General features: G+C 54.3%; 2 non-coding genes across 2 annotated transcripts; both read right to left on the bottom strand.

The window, feature by feature from the left end:
• Positions 1-73: 73 nt before the first annotated feature.
• Positions 74-227, bottom strand: LOC144430854 (5.8S ribosomal RNA). The gene has a single exon (XR_013479769.1). It is a non-coding gene; the product is annotated as a 5.8S ribosomal RNA (ribosomal RNA).
• Positions 228-525: 298 nt separating this feature from the next.
• LOC144430877 (small subunit ribosomal RNA) lies at positions 526-2,335 on the bottom strand. Its single transcript, XR_013479790.1, has one exon. It is a non-coding gene; the product is annotated as a small subunit ribosomal RNA (ribosomal RNA).
• Between the last annotated feature and the right edge of the window lie 2,665 nt (positions 2,336-5,000).

Genomic DNA, 5,000 nt, shown 5'->3' with positions numbered 1-5,000 from the left:
ACCGCTTCAACTTGGGGCGACGCCCGGCCGTCTTCGCAGAGGCCAGGCGACGGCCCTCGGGTGAGGACGAACGCGACCCTGAGGCAGACGCGGTCCCGGGATTGACCCGAGACCGCAATTCGCGTTCAGAAGGTCGACGTTCAACGTGTTCTGCAATTCACATTACTTCACCCACTTGGCTGCGTCCTTCATCGACTCGCGAGCCGAGTGATCCACCGTTAAGAGTCGTCCTCGACGTTTCGCCCGGCGCCGAAGCGCGCGGACGTCACACTGTGGGATCGACCACAAAACCACCACCGACAACAACTGCACAAAAACACCAACAAACGGCGCCGAGCGACCGCCGGGCTGGGCCGGCGGCACATCGAGCGCGGTGCCCAGAAGCCACCATCGCACTCGGCTGCCTTGCTATGCCAACGTGTTACGCGTGTCGCACGGGGCGGAACCCCGATTGACGGCCGCCCTCTCGGCGGCACCCAAAGACAATTAAGTGCGCGGTCGGCCGGGGCCTACCACCACTTTCGGTAATGATCCTTCCGCAGGTTCACCTACGGAAACCTTGTTACGACTTTTACTTCCTCTAAATGATCACGTTTGATCGTCTTCTCGACACGCCGACGCGGCCGTTGCCAGCCGCGACGGGGCCGATCCAAGGATCTCACTAAACCATTCAATCGGTAGTAGCGACGGGCGGTGTGTACAAAGGGCAGGGACGTAATCAACGCAAGTTGATGACTTGCGCTTACTGGGAATTCCTCGTTCAAGGGAAACAATTGCAAGTCCCTATCCCAATCACGAATGAGGTTCAACGGGTTACCCGGACCTTTCGGCCTAGGTTAGACACTCGCTGCTTCACTCAGTGTAGCGCGCGTGCGGCCCCGGACATCTAAGGGCATCACAGACATGTTATTGCTCAATCTCGTGTGGCTAAACGCCACTAGTCCCTCTAAGAAGTTAGACGCCGACCGAGAAGGTCGCGTAACTATTTAGCATGCCAGAGTCTCGTTCGTTATCGGAATTAACCAGACAAATCGCTCCACCAACTAAGAACGGCCATGCACCACCACCCACAGAATCAAGAAAGAGCTCTCAATCTGTCAATCCTACCTGTGTCCGGGCCGGGTGAGTTTCCCCGTGTTGAGTCAAATTAAGCCGCAGGCTCCACTCCTGGTGGTGCCCTTCCGTCAATTCCTTTAAGTTTCAGCTTTGCAACCATACTTCCCCCGGAACCCAAAGACTTTGGTTTCCCGGAAGCTGCCGGAAAGGTCGTCATGGTAACGCCTCCCGATCGCTAGTTGGCATCGTTTATAGTCAGAACTAGGACGGTATCTGATCGTCTTCGAACCTCTGACTTTCGCTCTTGATTAAAGAAAACATTCTTGGCGAATGCTTTCGCAGTAGTTCGTCTTCCGCCGATCCAAGAATTTCACCTCTAACGGCAGAGTACGGACGCCCCCGTCTGTCCCTCTTAATCATTACCTCGTGCTCCGAAAACCAACAAAATAGAACCGAGGTCCTATTCCATTATTCCATGCAACACTATGCAGGCGAACAGCCTGCTTTGAACACTCTAATTTTTTCAAAGTAAACTTATCGGCCACCGCCGACACTCAGTCAAGAGCACCGACGGAGAACCGAAGGTGAGGCGAACGCAACCAGTGACACGCCTTGCGACGGACCGGCGGCGCTCGCCCAAAATCCAACTACGAGCTTTTCAACCGCAACAACTTTAGCATACACTGTTGGAGCTGGAATTACCGCGGCTGCTGGCACCAGACTTGCCCTCCAATGGATACTCGTTAAGAGTTTTAGGATGTACTCATTCCAATTACAGGGCCTCGTTAGAGTCCTGTATTGTTATTTTTCGTCACTACCTCCCCGTGTCGGGAATGGGTAATTTGCGCGCCTGCTGCCTTCCTTGGATGTGGTAGCCGTTTCTCAGGCTCCCTCTCCGGAATCGAACCCTGATTCCCCGTTACCCGTTATCACAAAGGTAGGCACGTAGCGTACCTTCGACAGTTGATAGGGCAGACACTTGAATGATACGTCGTCGGTGCAGAGACCGTACGATCCGCGTGGTTATCCAGAGTCATCAAACGTCACAGGACGAACCCGGTCGGTTTTGATCTGATAAAAGCGCGCCTCCCGAAGTCGGCGCTTAATGCATGTATTAGCTCTAGAATTACCACAGTTATCCACTTCGCTCACGAGACCAAATAAACCAAGACTGATTTAATGAGCCATTCGCAGTTTCGCTTTACGAGAACTCGTACTTGCACCTGCATGGCTTAATCTTTGAGACAAGCATATCACTACTGGCAGGATCAACCAGATAGCTGCGACAGCTGCGCTCGGCCCTCGCTTGGCCGCCCGGCGCGTGTTCGTCGCATTCGTTTAAGACCGAGGCGATCGCCTGCGGCCGTACTCAGCTTCGACAGTCGCTGGCCGCGACGTCCACGCTCTCGCCGGCAGTGCCAGGCGGAGAGATTTGCGTTTTTTCTTTGCTCGCCCTCTCTCGGGCTCGATCCATTCAGTTTCGCACAAACAAGAGCTCTGCCGGCCGCCTGCAGCGGTGCCTAAAACCCGGTCATAACAATGCGACCGTTCTGCTAGGCCGACAAGCGCTCAAGCCAGACGCTCGATCGAACGCCCCCTACATATTAGTCGAGACAACGGCTCGCTCATTAGCATCGCGTTTGTACTTTAACTTTTTTCGGCTCGGCTTCTTTCGACGCCGATGCCGGCGACGCAGCACTCTCTCGCCCGCCAGCCACCGAGAGATGTGTGCGCTCCGACCGGCCCCGCACGCCGCTCTTTCTTGGCTCATTCGAGTTTACTGTCTTTCGCTCTAACATGCCTTACCTAGGGTTAGGTTAGTATGCTTGCACGTTTGTACTTTAACTTTTTTCGGCTCGGCTTCTTTCTTGGCTCATTCGAGTTTACTGTCTTTCGCTCTAACATGCCTTATCTAGGGTTAGGTTAGTATGCTTGCACGTTTGTACTTTAACTTTTTTCGGCTCGGCTTCTTTCGACGCCGATGCCGGCGACGCAGCACTCTCTCGCCCGCCAGCCACCGAGAGATGTGTGCGCTCCGACCGGCCCCGCACGCCGCTCTTTCTTGGCTCATTCGAGTTTACTGTCTTTCGCTCTAACATGCCTTACCTAGGGTTAGGTTAGTATGCTTGCACGTTTGTACTTTAACTTTTTTCGGCTCGGCTTCTTTCGACGCCGATGCCGGCGACGCAGCACTCTCTCGCCCGCCAGCCACCGAGAGATGTGTGCGCTCCGACCGGCCCCGCACGCCGCTCTTTCTTGGCTCATTCGAGTTTACTGTCTTTCGCTCTAACATGCCTTACCTAGGGTTAGGTTAGTATGCTTGCACGTTTGTACTTTAACTTTTTTCGGCTCGGCTTCTTTCGACGCCGATGCCGGCGACGCAGCACTCTCTCGCCCGCCAGCCACCGAGAGATGTGTGCGCTCCGACCGGCCCCGCACGCCGCTCTTTCTTGGCTCATTCGAGTTTACTGTCTTTCGCTCTAACATGCCTTACCTAGGGTTAGGTTAGTATGCTTGCACGTTTGTACTTTAACTTTTTTCGGCTCGGCTTCTTTCGACGCCGATGCCGGCGACGCAGCACTCTCTCGCCCGCCAGCCACCGAGAGATGTGTGCGCTCCGACCGGCCCCGCACGCCGCTCTTTCTTGGCTCATTCGAGTTTACTGTCTTTCGCTCTAACATGCCTTACCTAGGGTTAGGTTAGTATGCTTGCACGTTTGTACTTTAACTTTTTTCGGCTCGGCTTCTTTCTTGGCTCATTCGAGTTTACTGTCTTTCGCTCTAACATGCCTTACCTAGGGTTAGGTTAGTATGCTTGCACGTTTGTACTTTAACTTTTTTCGGCTCGGCTTCTTTCGACGCCGATGCCGGCGACGCAGCACTCTCTCGCCCGCCAGCCACCGAGAGATGTGTGCGCTCCGACCGGCCCCGCACGCCGCTCTTTCTTGGCTCATTCGAGTTTACTGTCTTTTGCTCTAACATGCCTTACCTAGGGTTAGGTTAGTATGCTTGCACGTTTGTACTTTAACTTTTTTCGGCTCGGCTTCTTTCGACGCCGATGCCGGCGACGCAGCACTCTCTCGCCCGCCAGCCACCGAGAGATGTGTGCGCTCCGACCGGCCCCGCACGCCGCTCTTTCTTGGCTCATTCGAGTTTACTGTCTTTCGCTCTAACATGCCTTACCTAGGGTTAGGTTAGTATGCTTGCACGTTTGTACTTTAACTTTTTTCGGCTCGGCTTCTTTCTTGGCTCATTCGAGTTTACTGTCTTTCGCTCTAACATGCCTTACCTAGGGTTAGGTTAGTATGCTTGCACGTTTGTACTTTGCGACGCAGCACTCTCTCGCCCGCCAGCCACCGAGAGATGTGTGCGCTCCGACCGGCCCCGCACGCCGCTCTTTCTTGGCTCATTCGAGTTTACTGTCTTTCGCTCTAACATGCCTTACCTAGGGTTAGGTTAGTATGCTTGCACGTTTGTACTTTAACTTTTTTCGGCTCGGCTTCTTTCTTGGCTCATTCGAGTTTACTGTCTTTCGCTCTAACATGCCTTACCTAGGGTTAGGTTAGTATGCTTGCACGTTTGTACTTTAACTTTTTTCGGCTCGGCTTCTTTCGACGCCGATGCCGGCGACGCAGCACTCTCTCGCCCGCCAGCCACCGAGAGATGTGTGCGCTCCGACCGGCCCCGCACGCCGCTCTTTCTTGGCTCATTCGAGTTTACTGTCTTTCGCTCTAACATGCCTTACCTAGGGTTAGGTTAGTATGCTTGCACGTTTGTACTTTAACTTTTTTCGGCTCGGCTTCTTTCGACGCCGATGCCGGCGACGCAGCACTCTCTCGCCCGCCAGCCACCGAGAGATGTGTGCGCTCCGACCGGCCCCGCACGCCGCTCTTTCTTGGCTCATTCGAGTTTACTGTCTTTCGCTCTAACATGCCTTACCTAGGG

Source organism: Styela clava, chromosome 12, assembly GCF_964204865.1.
Source record: "Styela clava chromosome 12, kaStyClav1.hap1.2, whole genome shotgun sequence".
NCBI lineage: Eukaryota > Metazoa > Chordata > Ascidiacea > Stolidobranchia > Styelidae > Styela > Styela clava.
This window is presented reverse-complemented; position numbering and strand designations above follow the sequence as displayed.